Below are 21,429 nucleotides of genomic sequence, written 5' to 3' on the forward strand. Positions count from 1 at the left end.
GATGTGATATGGGAGTTACTTCATACTGTGTGACTGGGGAAGATTCTCTGACAAAAACTTTTTTTTTTTTATTTTCAGTCTTTATTGCAGCTTTTTGATTCATGCAGTCGGAGACAGAAACTGGGACCCAGATTAAACAATGCATGCCTACTAGTGTTGACAAAATGACACATTCTGGAAAGTTTTTTTATTCAACCTATCTTTTTTAAATTCAATTAAGTTTATTCCATTAAGTTTATTGATACATTTTAGGTATACATTATGATCACATTCATCATTGGGATAAGGAAACATTTTAACACACCCTGAATGACATGAAGAAGCCCAAGATGCAAAGGTTCGAAGGCAGAAATATTTCTTGTTTTTTTGTTTTTACAGTGCTAAGGATTGAACCCAGGACCTCTGCATACCCAGCCTTTTTTACGTTAAGCCAAGGTCTATGTTCCCCAGGCTGACCTTGAACTTGAGATCCTTCTGCCTCAACTTCCTGAGTAGCTGGAAACACAGGTGTGTGCCACTGTGCCCTGCTGCCTAAGGTTTTTAAGGAGCAGAAAAAGTCTGTGTAGGTAGCAAGTAAGGAGTTCTCATGAAGGAAGCCTGAACAGTCCCCTCCACTGTCTCCTCATTTTACATAGGACCCCAAAGAGTCCCACAACTTGGAAAGGAAGGATTTCATTCCAAAGGAGCAGCAGTAGCAGCATCAGTGGAGACAGAAAAGGAAGCACCCGAGCAAGTCACCCTGTGAGGTGCCGTCCTAAGCGAGCCCCATGTCACCCTGATGGAAGCTGAGGCAAGAAGATGACAAGTTTGAGACCAGCCTGGGAAACTTAGGCAGACCCTGTCTCAAAACTGAAAAATAAAAAAATAAGTTGATAGGGAACTGGAAGGTAGAGTCTTGGAGACAGGGAAGATAATCAGAAGAGGGGCGAGAAAAGGGAAAGAGGAATTTAAGGGATTGAAAATGATCAAAATATGTTATATGCGTATAACAATTCCCTAAAATAAATATCACCTTTCTGTGTTACAAAAGTATACAGATAAACACTATAGAAAAAAACTTTAAAAGGGCTGAAATTATAGCTCAGTGTGAGATTCTGTGTGTAATCCTAAGTACCACTACCCCCAAAATTAAAGCTCACAAAGGATCCTAGTTGACTTGAATTTACATTCTCAGGGTTAGTTTAGAAAGTGTTAATTGAATTTCTACTTTATACTAGGAACTAACTGAATATATAATACATATAAATGAAGTAGAATGGGTTTGGGGAAACATGATGAGTTTGTTTTTTTCCAGTAGGCAGCTGGATACATGAGTCTGGAGCTTAAGAAAAATGTTAAGGGTGGAAATTCAAATTTCCAAGGCAACAAGTTCTATCCCAAACTCCCATTTAACTTCAGGAAATTTCTTAGGCTCAATCTTCCTTACAAGATAGAAAAGACACATACTCAGAAGCTAGTACTAATGAGATTTCCACAGAGTACAGTTAACTTCTGGCCAGTTGCCTACCTGTAGGCACCAGGTACAGCACCAGATATAAACTGCTTTATTAATCTCTATGAGTCCAACCTAGGACACTGGGTGACAGGATCTTTTGAGCCTGAAATGGTAGAAATGAGACTGGCCCAACAATCCAAGCATACACTCTTGCATGGGCAAAACTTTATTAGGGGAAGGGGGAGAGTGGTTTCAAAGTGGGACTTTCTTTAATATGAGAAAGCCCAAATAGAAACAATTTACAGAGTAAGATAGAAGAGAGATGATAAGAAAAGGGAGGTAGACTCTGTGGAGATGGAAAGGGGATCTGGGGAAGGAGAGAGAGGGAAGGGTAGGGGTTAAGGGGCAATAAAAATGATCAAGATGAGATAAGTACTTTCCCCGGCACACACACAAAAAAAAGATGAGGTAAGTATATGTACCAATTCCCCAAGATGAATGTAATTGTTATGTATCAAAAACATATACTAATAAAGAAAAGTCAAAAAAAAAAAAAAGCAACCCTGGGTTTTGGCTAAAAAGAGGGACCAATTGGTCAGGAGAGGGACCAAGCTGCTCTCACAGAAGAAGCAGTTTTTATTGATTTGCTGGGGTGGACTAAAGTCTAGCAATTCCCACTGGCCAGGGGCATGCTTTCAAAAGATGTGGTTTCTTGTGATGGTTTAGACCACTGGATAATCACAATCAACTCATCCTCGAGGCTGTTGAGTTTCCGTGTATCTGGCACCACCATCATACACAAGGCACCCTGGCCTTGTGTTTGTTGGGCCAATAAGCAATCAAAACTCCACTTAGCAACAGCTAAGTTACTCTGGTATTATCATCCTACAAAAGTGTCCTGGCCTTATGATAGGGCTGAAGGACTTTCTGTGCTTGAGCAGTTGAAAAAGCACAGGTGTGGGCTATAATAAACACACCCTACCCCCCCAGCTCCAATGGGCAATTAGCCAAATTAACCCTGTCATAGTCTTAGAAAAAATATTTCTCAAGTGAACAACATGTCTGTATGTGTGGACTGACTCAAGGTTAAGACACATTTTGAAGGCAGAGATGCCAAGCCTTTGACCCCACCTCCGTCACCCATCAGACATTTGCAGTCCAAGGGAAGAGTCAGCAAAGCAACTTTTAGGTCCCTGGGAAGTAACCCATGCAACGGTTACCGTCACCCACGTGCCAGAGGTGTTTTATCTACAGCAAAGCTAGTATAAAGCTAAAAACATATTGCCCAGCTGTGTGACCTCCAAGGGAAAGGGTTTATTTAGGTTTTGTTTCTTGACAACCATTTCTCATTGCATGCAAACATTCTGCTTTCATGTTTGTGGTTTTTATCATAGCCTTGTGAAGGGTCTGCTGAAACATGTCATTCTACAAAAAAGGGTAACAGTTTCCTGTGGCCAGGAGTTTATATTGTCATCCCAGCCTTCTGTCCTGTAGTGGTCCCTAACTGCCTCATTAGGACCCTTCTTCCTCTGGCACAGTTATTGTGGTATGACTGATATTGGTCACTCCTGTTTCTCTAGTGCTAGCCCCTCCTCCTTTGGTGCTCTTGGTTTTGGCTTGATGTTGGTTTTGCTATTATTAATACCTTTGGCCGCAGTCATCTCCAGAATACCTCTCACTCTAGGAAGTAGTTAGATGGGTAGATCTGAAGCATTTGTTGATCTAGAACCAACCTAGTTGAGAACAAAGAGGATTATATTTATTTGGGGCTAATTAGGATTTCAACCGGGGAAAACACAGATTCAAGCAATCTTGAAAACATGTTTGAAAGTTTTGTAAAATAGTGCCTGTATTTATAGCTTTAGATCCCAACAGGTTGGAAAAATATCACTTAGTCAGGTATTGTGATTGGTGCCAGTAAAAGTTAATCTATTTTGTGGAAAAAAAAAAAAAAGGATTGGGTGTGATCTGGTCTCTGTGTAGTTTGGAGAAAAAGTCTATTGTACTGGAAGGCAGCAGAAGTTAACAAGGGTTCAGAAATCAACTTGTACCTAGGGTAAAGAGGCTGGATGTGTCTGCAGTCCAGTTTAAAAGTTCAGATGCCAATGTATCTGAGATCTGATTAACAGCGTCTTGCTTGGCTTACTTATTTGTTTTTAGACAGTCTCCTGTAGCCCAGGCTGATCTCAAATTTGCAATCATCCTGCCTCAGCCTTCCAAGTACTGGGATTATATGCATGTCCATGCCTAGCTCCTATTTTAAGTGCCCCAAGCCAATGATACTTCATTTTCCCCTTGACATGTGAGGCAGGAAAGAAGGGCCCAGTGCTCCCCAGGGGAATAGAGACACTTTTAGGCCATGGTTGGCCCCAAATACTTTGCAGCCAGCCTGGCTGCGCCAAGCACCCCATGGCTGCTTCAGGAGATATTTGCATTGGCAGGAAGCAGGCTTCAGATACAGACCTATTCCAGATGTCTTTGCACTGCAATCTCTCTGGAAAATTCTACTCAGCTTCAGCCCTCCTTGTTCAGGTCTATTAGGAAGGGGTGCCTCCCTTCCCCCATGACCAAATCGAAAGTCTGACACCATACATGCACAGGCCTGCATTTTTTCCTGTATGAGTGACCTCCCCATACCCTTAGTGAGTTTAGCTGGTGTGCTGTTCCCCTCTATGCTTCACCATAAGTCCTAATAAAACCTCTTCCCCATGGCATATTTCCCCCATTTGTGACTTCTCTCTTGATTGGAGCATGCTGAGCTGATACACTAGGAGCTGGTAACACCAAAGGCTGCTGGGGCCCAAAGCAGCTGACAGCTGGGGCAGATGAGACTGAAAGTGGTCAGCAGCAGAAAACAACTGAGAACAATGAAGAATAGTGGGCATGGTGGTGCACACTGATATTCCCAGTACTCTGCCAGGTCAAGCCAGTCTGATCACCAGCTTGATCCAGTCTTGGTAACTTAAGGACTAAGCAAGAGTATGCAAAAATGAAGAATGAAAAAAATAGGTCTATCAGTGCAAAGGTTCCGGGTTCAATTCCTAGTTTAAAAAGATAATAGCCAGGAGCTGGTCATCTTCCAGTGACAGAAAAGCTCCCCAAAACCTGCCAGTAGCTACTGGCTCAGAGCAGCAAAGAGGACTGCTAACACTGAAATAAACGGCAGCTGTTGCCATTCAAAGACAAGGATGTTAAAACTGAAAGAGCTACATTTTGCCTATTCGTAATCTTTCCATAAATTGAACAAGAGCCCTCAGATGATTGGTAATATCGTGGAAGCCAGTACAGGGACCTATCCCTTTAGAGTGCCTTACAGAAGAGGGTAACCAATGGTGATGTTCATTAGAAAGCTCAAGAGCCAACCCATATCTAATCTCCATCTTATGTGAGGCTAGAGACCCATGCTAGCTGGTGAGAGCTGCGTCACATGTCATGGGATCTTGAGAAAATTCAAGGTAATATCCATCAAGAAGGAGAACTTGGTCACTTGTTCCTTTCATCACATTCTGAACCTACAACTTGAAGCAAGCATCCCCATACCACTAGGATCCTGATGTCTACTAAAACTGGGATTATTTTGCTATTCAGCTCTCTCAAGGGGATTTGGACTTAGATTAAATATGAAATGTTCCCCAAAGTTGCATGCGTTGAGGACTCAATCCCCAGTGTGGCAATGTTCAGAAGTGGATCCTAAAGCGTGTTTGGACCATGAGGGTACCGACCTTATTGAGGGGTTAACCATTAAGTATTTTAGCTGAATGGGCTCTTAGGAGGTGGGGCCTAGGTAAAGAAAGAAGGTCACTAGGGGCATGAATTTGAAAGGTAATCTCTCTCTCTCTCTCTGTTTCTCTCTCTCTCCTTCCCCTTCTTCCTGGCTGCCATGAAGTTATGACCTTTCCTCTGCAATGCCCTTCCACGATGATATTCTGGCTTTGATGGAAGCCAACTATGGTCTGAAATCTTTGGAACTGTAAGCCAAAATAAACCTTTCTTCCTTTAAATTGTGTACATCAGGTATTTTGTTCCAGCAACAGAAAATTCAGGCATACTTTAACAACTGATATACAAAAGTGTTTTTGGAAATATTTGAATCCTTACATTTGATTTATCTGTAGGAAGTTAGGAACTCTTTTCTCTCTTTGTGTTCAATAACTTTAGTCTATGAAATAAATGACAATAGATAACAAGAAAAAGAGCATACAAGTTTTATGTATGTAATACATAGTCCCTCAGTCAGAGGACTATTAGACTCAAAGATGAGTTACATAGCTAATCCTCATATAGAAGGTGAAGGGATAGGGCTTGAGCCCCAGAGGCAGTCTGAGGAAGGTCAGGAGGATGTGCACAGCCAGCCAAGTTTGCCTTGTAACGCAGATGATGTTTTCAGTGAACAGCCACTTATGGTCATTCCTGCCTAGATGCACAAAGTGTCAGACTTCCTATTCTTCCTGTGGAAAGTGCTCTCCTGGGCAAAAAATAGGGTATATCAGATAGAAATGTCCTTGTATGCATGTTCTACTTACTAATACAAATTTCTTTTGCAAAAGGATAGCTTTATAGAGACTTTTCTTTTGTCATCAGACAGCATCAAAGGAAATTCCTCTAAAGAGGAGATGACACCTTCACTCAGTCCCAGCCAGTTCCTGACATCTCATCACAGAAGCATTTCAGGACACATCAGTACAGGCAGAAGGTGATTTATAAGACAGTTAGAAAGTGAGAGAAAATCAGAAGGGATTTCAATTTGAAGAGCTGAAGGGGACACAACTCTGATGGAAAGGATCAGACTGCCCTGTCAACAAAAGGAAGGGAACAGCTCTTAGGGAGGTGCTGGAGTGGACTACATATAGTTGATCATTATCTCAGTTCTGGTTCTGGAAGATGGTTTCAGAGAAGTACTTACAGCTTACCCCAGTCTCCCTGGAGATGATTAGCTCTGCTTGAGGCAGGCTGAGTTTAGGGAAGCTCTACTGGAATTCAAGGTGATTTTAGGTTTGGGGCAATGACTGCAGACTTCACTTCTGGGTGCTCGTTGGTAGTTGAATGTCTCTCTAAATCTTTTATCTTGCTGTCCTCAATCTTAAAGGAGAATGAGCTATAGTATGTAAATTTAGAGCTAATCAATCTTGTATTGCCAGCTTTTAGGCGACCATGCCCTAAAATGATTAACATGCCTACGTGCAGAGCCCAGCAGTGATCTGACCCAAACAAAGTGTTAAGGTAATGAGGAAGACAGAAAATGAAGGTCAAGGTTTGTTCTACCTTTAGTTACTTATTGGACATCTGTAGGCCAAACTAAAGAGTCACAGTTGTTTTTTCTTTCTTTTTTTTTTTTAAGCAAAATCTGGTTTCAAGTTTCAGATGAAAACAGGAATCACACTTTCAACTCAGGTTAAGGGCTTAGGAGTTTGTCTTCTGTCTCTATGGTGGTCTCTGTCTCATGTGACTAAAGAGTCTGCAGCTCCTCAGAATAACTACTTTGAAGAGAGCCACAGAAATAGACTTTATTCTCACATATATCCTGTATCTATAATTGTTTTACATCAAATGAACAAACTTGAACACAGAACCTAGAAAAAAGCTGCAAAGTTTCACATTAGACAGCCCTACTGACGTAGAAAATGAAATGTCCTACTGTTGAGTTGTTTGGGCAGCTTTTCAGCATCCAGAGTAGCCAAATGGGATTAGGAGTCATACAAAATGTGGTTTTCCCCAACATTAGAGCATTTATGAAAAGGAGAATTCAAAGTTCAAGGTACAGACAGGCTGTAACAGCTGCATGAACTTTTTGACTGTGCTCAGATCTCTCATCCATTTCAGCATTTTGGCCATGGCTGTTTCCTGTGCCTGAGTCCTTCTCACCATCTAAAGAAGCATTTCAAGGATAAATATCCCTGATGGCATAGAGCTGAAGATGTACGTAGCTCAGTGTAAAAGTGATGGATTCAGTCCCCAGTACTGAAAATAACTAAATAAATAGAGGGGCTGGGAATGTGGCTCAGTGGCAGAACACTTACTTAGCACATATGAGGCCCCAGGTTTGATCGCTAGCACTGAAAATAAATAAATAAAGAAAGAAAGAAAGAAAGAAAGAAAGAAAGAGTGTTACTAGCTCTTAGGGCTTGTGTCTAGATGTCCCTCCAAAGCCTCATGTGGTCATAAGTGGGGCTTTTTAGAGGTGGCTCGGCCTAGAGTTCATAATGCTGGGATTAAGTGTGTGATGCTGGGATTAAGAGTGTGTGATTATTAAATTAGTTGACAGATTGATTTGGCATAGTTCTGGACATGGAGAGTTGGGAAGCCCACCCTGCATATAAGTGCTACCTGCCCTAAGGCTGTGTAGCCTGGAGAGAATACAAGGGACAGAAGTAGCTGCTGCCATTGCTTGCTGCTTCTTCACTACTTTGCTGATTTGCTGCCTTCTTCCCTCCATGAACTGTTACTCCTCTGGGATGCCTCTCTGCCATGCTTGCCTTGGAGCCAGCCAACCATGAACTGGAACCTCTACAAACAGTGAGCTACAATAAACCTTTCTTCCTTTAACTTTGAGTGTTGGATATTTTTCTTAGCAACAAGAAAAGTAACCAAGACACTAGCTACTTAGGTCCATATGCTCAGGTTCATTCTACTTCCCACTAACCAAATCAAAGGAGGCCACTTATTCTGGTAAAAAGGAAAAAGAATTTCTTCATAGCTAGCTCTGAGGAGATAGCCTCATCACACAAGTCACCATCTTACCCTGTACAGGTGTGTTGGGGTCTTTTATAGCAAGAACAGTATGGGGATGGAATACAAGGAGACAATACACTTGTTCAGGTTTGTTTCATCCCTTTCTGAACCTGACCTCTCCCTCCCTTGCCTGTGGAAAAAAGCCTGAACTTTGACTTTCTGGTGCCAGTATCTGCATATTCTGTCCATTCAGCTGAGCTGGGTAGGGGAGGTATCATGCCCTAAGCCTGAGGAAATTTGAAGAAGTCATTTGTTTCCAAAGGAAAGAAAATCTCACCTTTAGAGTTCTATTTTTCCATGCCTGTTACAACAGACCACCAATATCTATTTAATTCTAAATAGGAAGAGAAATCAACTGAAGAGTTGCCAGTGACCTCACTGGAGAAAACTAGCAACACAGGAGCCCGGAGTTCTATGATAACTAAAAGTTCATACCCCCCACACTCTGAATGTGCTCCAGGAACCCCACTGGAAATAAATGCAGTAATCCACTAGCAATCATCAGTTCTAAGACTGATCATCACTCTGAAAGTGCACTGAACTCCGTACACTACACCTGAATAGGTATCCTAAGACTGCCATCATTTATGTACCATTAATATGAAATTTCTCATGTTTTAAGACAGTATTGGTGGGCACTGAAAAGCAATTTAACCAAGGAGAAATTACAAGTCAAATATGGGCATCATAATGTTGAATAATAAATGCTTATTAATTAACAATGTCTTTGGAAAGTATTAGCAATAAAATTTTAATAACTTATAAAATATTAATATCGAGTAAAATTAATTTGCTAATAAACTGAGTACACTGAGTGATCTCACATCACAGAATTCAGTTACAAAATATATATATATATAGCACTATATAATATTTTAAAATTATGAAAAGAGTATGAAGTTGGAGAGAGGAATAGAAAAAAGAATCTGATTAATGGCTCTGGACTCTTTTTGTTTTTTGTAGTTCTGATGTTGGAACACAAGAAATGATGAGCTACATACTCAACACTTTCCATTTTTAAATTTTGAGACAGGATCTCTCTAAGTTGACCAGGCTGGCCTCAAACTTCTTGAGCCACTGTGCCAGGTAGGCTCTGGATTTAACTCATTCTAAAAGTATGATTTTCACTATTGCAAGCCAGATAGTATTTTCTGCAGATTATGTTAGATTCTCATGGTGAAATAGGTATCTGACAATAAACTTCTCAATATCAAGAATACAAATCTTGGTTCTATAACCAATCCAAATAGAAATAATTAAATGAGAGTTTACAGATGGGAAAAAAAGTTATGCCCAGAGAATCTGAGTGACTTTCTGGAGGTCACAAAGGGAACCCTGCTGAGATGCAACTTGAAAAAAAAAAAACTTTCAGACAGGTGTCCAGTTAACCTTTAGTGGTGCCAGACTGCCTGCAATAAATTAAACTATTCCACCTCCTCTCCATCTGCCTGCTTTACAAACAGCTAGATTGAAACCTTCCCTCTTAAGATGGTAACTGGGTTTTTAATGTTCCCCATGCTTATTTGTTATAGCTCTTTTGCAGAGTTACAGAGCTGTTTGATGGGAACTTTGCAACATTCTTAAAAAGTAGGACAATGATTTTACCCTTGTTTGTGAAGATTTTTTTGTTTGATTGTTTTTGGTTTTGTTTTTTTGTTTTATTCCTGGGGCTTGAATCCAGGGATACACACAGGCACATGCTTTACCACTGAGCTGACTGTCCAGCCCCTGCCCCATCAATTCCAGTATTCTCATTCTTAAAGAGAAAGAAAATTATGTATATTTATGTTTTTAAAAATCTAGATCATTTTCAATGTAATCTAGGTTTGGATGTTCTCACTTAAATTTTGAAACTTACATCTAGGTTTTCTCTTTTCCCGTGGCAGGTTTCAGTAAGCAAAGAAAATCAATGACATGCATTTTATAAGTTGCATGGGTCAGTGCAAGTGTACAGAGGGAAAATATCATTAAGTTTATCCACTGTTATACTGTAAAGGAATCAAGTCATTCTTCATTTTAAAATTACAAAATTTTTCATGTATTACAAATATATACTAAAATTTTTTTAAATTACAAATTTTTGTTTTAAAATATGGCAATGTCTGGAAAGAATATGGATGTCTTAGTTATATACTAAATGTTTCATTTCAGATTTCTATAATCCATGGCTTCCTGATGTTATAGCACAGTGTGACAGCCAGTGTTACAGCTAAATGTTATGGCTAGCTGAAGATCTCTGGTGGTGAGGAAGTTAAGCAGCACTTGAATAGATGGAGGGATTCATTATTATGCCAGCAGACTCAGAGGAGTTTGTACTCCAAGGTCTGGGTCCCAAGTAGCAATGCAAGCAGCCTTATATAGAGATCTTCAGGGTAGGGAGGTGGGCCCACCTACCTAGCAAGAGTGTTTATTCAGGTGAATAAGTAAAGTTAACAGAAAATTCTTGAAACCTTAGGTACAAATATCATGCAGCATAAACAGTTACATTGGCTGAACTGAATGCTTTGATACATTGGGCAGGAACATTGTCCAGTACAAACAGTTACATTGCTTCAACAGAACATCCTATGGCAAAAACATGGGGAGAGGGCTTGGCAACAAACAAAAGCCTCCCCTGTTGTGCATTATTTTCTCATCACCTCCCCCTTTGATGCTCTTACAGAGGCATGGCCTCATAGGGCATCAGTACTGATGGGTCATAGTCTCAATAGTTGATGCACCAACTGTCTTGTGAGCACTTGAACCCAGTCTCAGAGGAATTCTGTGAGGCACCTAAACAGATAAAGGCCAAACACCAATAGGAAAATTGTGACTAAGGTTCCTAGCACAGGGGCATTCCACAATGGCCAGTTATGCCAGGAGAAACCCCCAAACCAGCTGGTTTGAGATCACTCCCAGAGTTTAGCAACTCTGTCTAGGAGACTTTTTGCACCTGATGAATGACTCCTGTTCTGTTAACATAGAAACAACATTCTTCCCTGAAAAAGACACAGGTATCCCCTTTTTCCATCATTAATAAGACAAATGCACAACTGTTTTGAAGAGTGACTGTAGCTAAAGAGTCTTATCTCTTCTCATCAGTCTATTGTAGAATTAGAGATCTTTTTACCAGTTTTAGGGTGTTGGAGAGGTAGGAGGGTAATGGATGTGGACTGTCATGTTTCAAGACTGCCACCATGGAGATCAACAGCAATATCAGGTTATTGGCACCAGCCATTACCAATTAAGATGGGGGTGAACATCTTATCTTCAAAGGAGACAGAATACTGATGAAATACCCTATGCTTATGATAAAGACAAAGGCTGGAAGAATCCTATGGGCAGTTGTCCAGTTTGTCAGGGCAACTGTAGCAAGACCCATAGCAAAAATTAAGGTGAGTAGTCCAAGGAGGCTTAGTGTGTTAGTTACTTTTCTCTCATTGCTGAGACAAAATACCTGGCACCATAAGTTAAAGGGGAAAAGGGTTTATTTGGCTTACAGTTCATAGAGGTTTCAGTCCATAGTCAGCTGGCTCCAAGACAGGGATAGCAAACAGACATCGCAGAGGAAAAGCAACATGGCATACACAAGGTATCAAAGGCAACAAGGGAGCCTTAACAGCATCTCCCTGCCCCTTTTATCTTATTCAGACTACTTAAGGAAGGTAGCACTCACACCCTTAATCCTAGTGCTCTTGAGCATAGCATTGCATCATGAATCAATTCCAGCTTCACATACTCTAGATGAAGCCTATGACCACATGAGGCTTTGGGTGAGGGGACATCTAGACCCAAACCATAACATCTAGAAACCATGGCTAATAACAGTCCATAGGGTGATCTATGGAATTCTGTGAATGTTGTCCTCAGGCTTTGTTCATGTGAAGACTAGTCAGCTTCCAGTGTGACTAGAGCAGGGCTGTTGCCTGTTGGTGATGTCTCCAAGGTCTTTGGTCTGAGTCACATCCTGAGGGGATTCTTGGGGTCTGGGTGCATTGTCCAGGTGTCCAGGACCTCTATGGGGTGGACCTTTTTGAGCCTTGTGTGATGGACTCATGAGACTCCTGTAACTTTAACAGGTGTGGGGGTGACTAGTATAACAATGTGAGGGTCTGTCTATATAGGTTGAAGGGGTTCCTTTTTTCAGTCTTTAACCCAAACTGAGTCATCTGGCTGGTAGGAGTATGCTGGGGTATCTGAGGAGACAGAGATCTTTCTGGGAACAGTCTTAAGAATCTGAGTGAAAATCTTGCCTAGGACTCACAATTCTGTAGTTAGATTGTTATCTCTCAACTGTCTGATATCCCCTCTGAACACCCTTATTATGGGTGTGGGTCTTTCAAACTAAATCTCATAAGGGGAATAACCCAATGATACAGGGGTGCATCAGAGGTAGAGTAGGAGTAGGGGTAACATGTCAATCCAGGGCTCTTGGGTTTCCTGACATAACTTGGCTAGGGTGGCCTTCGGGGTGTGATTTATGCATTCTACTTTCCCTGAGCTTTGAAGTCTATAAGCTATATGAAGTTTCCATCTGATCTTCAACAGATGAATGAGTGTTTGTACCGCTTTTGCTACAAAAGCTGGCCTGTTGTCACTTCCCATTGTTAGGGGTAGTCCATATTGAGGGATAACCTCACACAACAAGGGCTTGACAACTTTGTGTGTTTTCTCAGTCCAGGGGGGTATGCCTTCAACTGTACCCAAGTACGTGCAGACAATAATCAACAGCTATTCTTTTTTATCAGACAGGATTTTACTTCAGTAAAGTCTATTTCTAAGTCTTTAAATGGTGACATCTTAGTATATTGGATTCTCAGGACTGGCTTGAGTTGTTGCAGGGGTTGTTTCTGGCACAGGTTGGATATTGCTGTCTTTTTGTTGCACAGAGGGATGACAGCTGGGGAATGTAGAAGTATCAGCCCAACAGCGCTTCAGATGCTGATTGTCTCAGATGGTTCAAGTTGTGGAATTCTTGAAATAGGGCATATGCTCTTCACTGGGGGCATGAATGTCCTTTGATCTGGCAGGGTCCACCATGCATTGGGGCCTTTGAAGGCTCCTTGTTGAGCTCACTGATTTTCTTCTGGGGAGTATACTGTTTCTATATTCTGATAATCTTTAGGGAGTATGGCCATTTCTGCAGAAACAATTTGATTTTGTGTCATTGCACCAGTGAGGGCAGCTTCTTGTCACCGGATCTGCCAGATGGTTTCCTCAGACAACCTGCCCCTTTTGGTGTCCCTGGCAGTGTATGATGGCCACTATCTCAGGTTCCCAGTTTCCAGGACTTGTAATATTTGTCTTTTATTTTTGATTCCTTTGCCTCCTGCTGTCAGTAGTCCTCTTTCCTTATACATGGCTTCGTGACATGGACTGTGGCAAAAGCATATATACAGTCACTGTAGATGTTAACAGTCTTTCTCCTCACCCATTGGAGATCTTGGATGAGTGCCCAGAACTCTACCCTCTGTGCAGACCACCCCTTTGGGAGAGGGCCTGCCTAGATGATTTGGTCTGTAGTAGTGACTGCATATCCTGCCAGCCATTCTCCATCCTCCGCGAAGCTACTATTATCCATGAACAGGATAGCATCTGGTCTGGGCTTTGGTCCAACAGTAAGGTCAGATCAACTGGAGAACAGCTCCTCGATGCCGTTTTCACAGTCTTGGTCTGGAGGTCCTTCCTCAGTTGGCAGGAAGGTGTCTGGGCTTAAAGGCTGAATAGTCTCTAAAGTAACACAGGGATTTTCACAAAACAGCCCTTGGTACAGTTCCATCCTGGTGTCTGAGAACCACTTAGGTCCTTGGTTATTCATCAGAGTCATAACAGAGTGTGGAATCTTTTTACCCAGGGGTTTTGTCCCAAAGTCAATTTGTCTGCTTCTTTAATAAGGGTGACAGTTGCCACTAGTGCTCAGAAGCAAGGGGGCCATCCAGCTGCCACTGTGTCTGTTTAGACAGATAGGCCAGTGGCCTCTGCCAGGGCCCTACCGTTTGGGTCAGGACTTCAAGGGCTACATGGTCTTTTTTATGTACAAAGAGATTAAATTATTGGCTCATATCTGGCAATCCTAATGCTGGAGTGCTGATGAGGAACCGTTTGATCTCTTAGAAGGCTGACTCTTGTTGAACTTCCCATTTTAGAGGCTGATCCTTGGGTCTGGTCAGGGCAGCACAGAGAGGCTTGGCCTTTTCTGCAAACCCTGGGATCCAGATTTGGCAAAACCCAGGCACTCCCAGGAATTCACGGAGTTTCTTTTTGTTATTAGGTCTCAGGAAGGTGCAGATGACTTGTTTTCTCTCTATTCCCAGGGAGTGGTGTCCCTCAGTCATGATGAACCCCAGGTACTGAAAAGAAGGCCGGTGTATTTGTGTCTTTCTCCAGGACACCTTGTACCCTGCACCCATGAACAGCCACAGAAGGGCCCATATTCCCTCCCAACAGTTGGTTTCTCCCCTTTTGTGGTAGTCCTGGTTTTTGAGTAGGATCTGGTCTCTTGAGCACAGCTGTGAGGAGTTATATTTTTGGCTTCATTTTCCTTTCTACTTCACACTGGGCTTTGCAGTCATGGTTGGTGAAAAACTTTGTGATGACTTCAAGCAGTTGAGTGAGATTTATGCAAATAAAATGCTTAAATTTTTGAAGCTTGTGGTGGATATCAGGAGCAGACTGGGCTACAAAGGCACCATTGACCATCTGCTGGTTCTCAGAAGCCTCAGGATCAAATGGGGCAAAGATGGAGAATGCCTATCAGAGTCACTCATAGAAGTCATCGGGTGACTCATCTGGTTTCGGAGTTACTGAGGCCGTTTTTGACATGTTTGTTGGCTTTTTGGCTTCAGCACATATCCTCCTGAGGATGGCCTCTCAATATTGTGTGAGAGAGGCTTTTCTAGTAGGGGTGTGAAAGTCCCAGTTTGGCTTGTTATCAGGAGCTGCAGCTTTTGCTCATTCTTTTATTTTTTTTGTACCTGGGATTGAGCTTGGGACCTTGCGCTTGCAAGGCAGGTGGTAGAACCACTGAGCTAAATCCCTGGCCCATGTTCAATTTTTATGCGATCCATGGATCAATCTCCCAGGGCCTTGTCCCTGTTGGTACTTCTTTGCCTTGGTGAAAATTCTTCATCTCTCTTCAGTGTTGAAGAGAATGAGGAGCACCTGGCAACAATCATTCCAAGTGGGCAGGTGAGTCTGGAAGATGGATTCCATAAGGTCAATGAGGGCCTGAGATTTTTCTGAATAGCAGGGGTATGTTGTTTCCAGTTCAGAAGGTCAGTCATGGTGAAGGGCCTATAGTAGAGAGTGGCAGGTCTGGGGTGGACAGTGCCATTGTCCAAGATGTGGTGCATAGGTTGGGCCTCATGGACAGGCAGCTCAGTGTCAGGGGGCTAAGCTGATCAGAGGCATCTAACCAGAGGAGTCTCAGGGAAAGAAGTCTCATCTCAATGAGGGATGGTGGTGGGGCTGGAAGCCGATGCAGGAAATAGTAGGTAAAGGACTGGAGACAGAACCACCAGAGCACTGAGAAGTGGACTGTTTGGAGACATTGGTGGTACCAGAGAAGGGCTGGCCACTGGGGTAGGTGGCAGTAGATCTGAGGGTATGAGAGGGTTGGATGGTGGTGGACTGTCAGGCAGCACCAATGGGGGAGATGCTAAAGGGGGCTCAAGAACACAAGTTGGAGGCTGAAGTTTCTTCTTCCAGGTCCCCCTGATGAATGACTGTCTTTTCAGGGTCCTTGGTCTAGATCATGGACCACAAAAACCTGAATCTCCCTATTGATGCAAAATTGGACCCATGGCAGGAGGGTCTTAGCAACCTCTAGCCAAGAATCAATATAGGTGAACTGACTGGGGTGTCCTGGCTTGTCAGTGGCAACTCTCCATATTGCACAGAGTCTGGACATCCAAAGTTCCTTCAGAGGGCCACCCTACATTAAACTGGGGCCAATCTATTTCACAGACGGTCTGCAACATTGCAGGCTTTAGTTCAACTCTATATCCCCCACTAGCTCCCTTCTTAAAATTTTTAACCATACAGTCTAGGACAGTGTGCTTACTGGGCAAATTGCCCATGGTATATGTAGTATACCTTGAATGGAGTTGCAACAGACAAAGGGGAGTGGTCCCCAGAGGAGATCACTCAGGCACCTGCCTAGCTGCCTCCCTTGAGGGAGCTTAGATGCACCTTGGCTGAAGCTACACCCATAGCCCTGGGCCTGGTTAACCTCCTATTATGAGAGGTGAGTCACCATTATGCCCTACAACTTCATCATGGAACCACAGGTTAGGGCCCACTCAGACTCCATAGCCAAAGCTGTAGACCTGCACAGACTGGTAACGAAAGCCACAGACTGTTTATAATCACTCACACAATCAGGCAGTCATTCAGAGTTTAAACACTGCCCCCCTCCTTTTGGAAGAATCCTAACTGAGATCTCCATTCTGAGACTGTGGGAGGTGATCAGTCTCCCCTTCTGTCCAATGGGACAGTCCTGGCTCAGGACAGGCCCTGAGGCTTTACCTTTGCCTGAAGTCCTGAGGCAGAACTAGTCCACCTCTCCTCTGAGTCTGGGCTGGAAGAAGTCCCTTCCAATTAGGCAGGGGTGCATTGCTTCATTCTCCTGGAGAAGGCTTCCATCAGCCACTCCCCAGCTCCAATCCAGTGGCTCAAGGGGCCAGCGCAGTCAGCTTCCTGTTCAGGGAACCAAATGTTATAGCAAAGTGCAACAGCTCAGTGTTACAGCCAAATATTAGGGCTAGCTGAAGGTCTCTAGTGGTGAAGAAGTTGAGCATCACTCAGAGAGATGGAGGGATTCTTTATTATGCCAGCAGACTTAGAGTTTGTATGCTGAGGTCTGGGCCCTGAATAGCAATGCAAGCAGCCTTATATAGAGATCTTCGGGGTGGGGAAGTGGGCCCACCTACCAGGCAAGCATGCTCATGGGGGTGGATGGGCAGATTTAACAGAACATTCTTGAAATTTTAGGTACAAACATCGTGCAGCACAAACAGTTACACTGCTTCACAGCACAAACAGTTACACTGCTTCACAGCACAAACAGTTACACTGCTTGAACAGAATATCCTATGGCAAAAACATGGAGGGGCAGCTTGGCAACAAAGGCCTGCCTTGTTGTGCATTATTTCCTTATCACTGGGAAATTAGCTAGCCCGTAGTATATCCCTGTGTTTGTGAAGTTACTCATCTTATTCTACTTTTACTTTTAAAATTTTAATTGTTTTTTACTTTATCCATGTATAATTTGCAACATAGTTAAGACATTGGTGTTTTAAACTAACTAGACAATATAGCACATGCTCACCTTTGTCTTCAAAACTGTCTTAGTTCACAACTGGCTGAAATTTGTTTATAGATGCATAAGACTAACATTAGCTAACTTTAGAATACTATCATATCATTTTAAATTATTTTGAGACTTAAGTAGAACATTTAACCCACTCCTCCATCCCTTCTTGCAACATTGGGTTTCTCAATTCTATATCATATTTTTCTAATGAAAATTTTTATTTTATCATAATAGTAGCTACCTGTGCATCTCAGTACCTGCACGTGGGGGAGGGGGATACAGGAAGTGATCTTTGTGTTAATCCACTTGTTCCAATGAATGCCAAGGTATGTGCACCTCTGCAAAAGTGTCAGCAGGTGTGTTATACTCAGAGAATACTTGTGTATGTATCATTGGGCATCATGGGGGGGTAAAATGCACCCATACCACACTTTTGCCATGTAAATTGTCATTTACCATAACTAAAGCTGGCCACATTAATTTTTGCTGAAAGGAGAATCATGTTGGATGTATAATGATCACTTATTTTTTAGAAGTTTTTCTATTGTTGAATTACTAATTGTAAGTTTATGAGTTTTATTATATTAAACAATGTGTACTTAGAATAAACATCAAAATTTTCAACATTAACTGTTATTTCTGTTTACAAAGTCTAAAAATGACGTATATATATAAATTTCTATATGCACTACAATGAAAGTACAAATAAAACTCTACAACAAAAATAATCTTTGTTTCAATTATCACAGCTAAGGCAGTTTTCACACATGAAAACAACATTTCCATACACATGTATCACTTACACTGATAGCATATGTGTTTTGCTTCCCTGTATTTTTGGTAGGACACACTTAACATCTTGCTTGTCTTCTTGTTTTGTCAGGAGGTTCTTATTATATTATAGAATGTGTACTTAACAGGAACAAAAGATATCTATAAATAAAGTGTCAATTTTTTTTTTTTGGTGGTATCAGGGATTGAATTTATGACCTTGAGCTTGTGAGGCAGGTGGTGGAACCACTGAGCTAAATCCCCAGCCCCCAAATGTCAATTTTTTAGTATGTATTGAGTATGTAGAACATCAGCATTTTCAGCATCAGCCGTTTGCTTACAAAACCAAAAAAAAGCAGAAATAAATTCTCATGTAAACTACAATGAAAATATAAACAAAAGTCTACCACAGAAATAATTTTTGCTTCAATTGTTGTGCCCAAGGGAGTCTTCACACATGAAAACTTCATGTTCCATACACAAGTATCATTTGCTTGGTACTGGTTTCTTTTAATTAAGGCATAGGTTTAGCTTTCTGGGACCAATCTGTTTTATATTAAATTATATCTTGCTTTTATTTATTTATTTTTGGCAGTGCTGGAAATTAAGCTCACATATTCTAGGAAAGTGATCTACAACTGAGCTACACCACCAGCCCATGATATGCTATTTATTTAATGAATAAAAGTAAAGTTAAAATAGTAACTTTATATTATATTTTATAACTCTCAAAATAGTACAGTTAAAAATTTTAAAACTGGGGCCAGGGATTTAGCTCAATGGTTTTGCTGCCTGCTGTGCAAGCGCAAGGACCCAAGTTCGATCCCCAGTACTAAAAAAAAAAAAAAAAAAAAAATTTTAAACTGTATTTTTTGTTTTTATAGCCAATTTCTTATATTGATTCATGAAATATAATATAAAACATTTCAGAAACTTTTTTAGCCAAGAGATAACCTCTAGTTAGTACATGGATTCTCAGTATTCATTTTTCATCATGTTAATCATTTCTTCTGCTGTTATTGTTTAAATTCAATAAAAATTGGCTTAAGAAAGTAGAACCAAGTGGCTAAAATTCTAAGAACTAAGCTATGACAGGTCATCACTTCCGAGCCTCGTCACCTTCAATTCTGGCCATTTGATTTGGTGTCACATCTTTTTAAAAGTCAGTTATTTCTGTAACACTTAGGAAAGTTGTGTTGTCTAACAGAGGCAAAAAAAAATTACAGACTTAATGGTTCACTACTAACACTATTTATTCATTTACACACAGTTGAATCATCTGCTTATCTGGGCCCTGGGGATAACACTGTGCAGTCACATCAGGGGAGCCCCACTCAAGGTCTGGGGGTTTCTGAATCTGTGATGCTGGGGTGGACAGTTCATCCTGGACTTGCCCACCCTATGTGCCCCTCATTGAATATCCTGGCACTCGACTGGCTCTGTGCTCTTCCTCAGATATACTAAGCACACTTTGGTCTCAAAGCTGCTGTTTCCTTGTCTAAAAGATTTACCCTCACTTATAATCAAATATCGGTTTGGGTGAATGAATGAGGACATCACAAAGTTACCAGAGAACCTCACAAGAGTCCAGCTCCTTCTGAGGATAGGTAAAGAGCCAAGGTTTCCTGGACAAGTGACATTTTGAAGAACTTTGAAGATAAAGAAATTAGTGCTAGGCAGAAAAGAAAGAAAGGGAATCACTTCACAGGGTCATTTACTCATATTCGTATGGAAACACATCAAAAAATTAGGTCTCATACATGGTGTAGCTGTTCCATACCCAGAGGTAGCACTGTAGAAACACAAATCTGGAATGCCCTGAAATTCCTATAACTCTTTCAAGGCTGTTGATCTTGCATGTATTATGAAATTGCCATGATTTTTCCAAGTATACCTGGACCTTGTGGTTCCAAAGAGTAGGGGAGGGGCCCCATGGCTAAGAAGTTAAGAATTTGTTCTCCAGGCAGTTATCAAAATATGGAGGTATTGGGCCGGGGATTTAGCTCACTTGTTCTGCCGCCTACCCTGCAAGCTCAAGGATCTGAGTTCGATCCCCAGTACCAAATATATATATGGAGGTATTTATGTAGGGTTGTGGTGGTGGCCATGCTGAAGGTGGGCTAGAGTGAGAAGTGGCAGGACCACCACTTAAGATGTGTGGAACAGTTCAGGTAAGAAAGGTGATGTCCTCAAATCTGGGCAGTTCACCTGGGTATTCCTAAACATGGAATGTTCCAAACTGAAGTCATAGGGCAGGGGATTTAGTTCAGTGGTACCATGCCTCCCTTGCAAGCGCAAAGTCCTGAGTTTGATCCCTGGTACCACCAAACCAAACCAAACAAAACAAAAAAACTGAAGTCATAAATAATCATCATTAAGAAAATATTCATAATCCATATGATGTCATGTGTTTGTAGACCTTATGCTGTTTCCTTTAACACCCGTCATTTGTTCAATTGAAACTCATCACTTCCCCTGCACCTTTCCTGGGTTCTTTCTTTTTTCTGTCTTTCCTTCACTTTTTTTGCTTGCCTATTTATATTTGTGGTAGTAGGAACTGAACCCAGGACTTCATACAAGCTATGCAAACACTACCATTGAGATATAGTCCCAGCCCTCCCCCCTTATTTTTCTTTATTTTGAGACAAGGTCTTCCTAGGTTGCCCAGGCTGACTTCAAACTCATAATTCTCCTTCCTTATAGCCTGCTAGGATCTGAGATTGCAGGCATGTGCCACTTCAATTAATTTTAAATATGGATGACAACTTCTTTTCTCTCCTACACAGCATGACACTATGCGTCCTCTAGATTTCTTATCTTTTATACACATTCCTTACCATCTGTTGTTTTTGTTAGTTAATCATTCTAACCAGGGACTGATTATTCACCTTACTAATTATACATTTCTTCAAAGTTTTGTTGTATTATATTGGAAGACAAGACTTGTTTTAACTAAATTGTATTTTTTTTTTCTTTAGGAGAAAAGTAACTTAAAAATGCGGATTCTTCATTAGTATATTCTTTCTTATTTTCAGCTAAAACACAAGTAGGCTGCTGGGCTGTAGCATGGTAAACATGAGAATTTTGAAAAGACCATTGCTTTCCTAATAGCATCAACGCAACCCAACTTTGTTGTACAGAACTGCCCATTGCCCCACATACTTATCTAAGAAAGCACAGCTTAAAAGGAATGTTCAGAATT

General features: G+C 41.5%; 1 long non-coding RNA gene across 5 annotated transcripts in view; it reads right to left on the minus strand.

The window, feature by feature from the left end:
* LOC110346909 (uncharacterized) overlaps positions 1–21,429 on the minus strand; it is a 119,062-nt gene that overhangs the window by 70,737 nt on the left and 26,896 nt on the right. For all 5 annotated transcript variants that reach the window (XR_015440651.1, XR_015440649.1, XR_015440652.1 and 2 more), the window contains exons 2-3: positions 16,670–16,840; positions 3,081–5,900 (exon numbers count right to left, since the gene is read on the minus strand). This is a non-coding gene — a long non-coding RNA (uncharacterized LOC110346909). The remainder of the gene's footprint in view (positions 1–3,080; positions 5,901–16,669; positions 16,841–21,429) is intronic.

This window comes from Heterocephalus glaber, unplaced genomic scaffold (assembly GCF_053883595.1).
Source record: "Heterocephalus glaber isolate CG9 unplaced genomic scaffold, H.glaber_assembly_v1.0 deba00000281, whole genome shotgun sequence".
Classification (NCBI taxonomy): Eukaryota; Metazoa; Chordata; class Mammalia; order Rodentia; family Bathyergidae; genus Heterocephalus; species Heterocephalus glaber.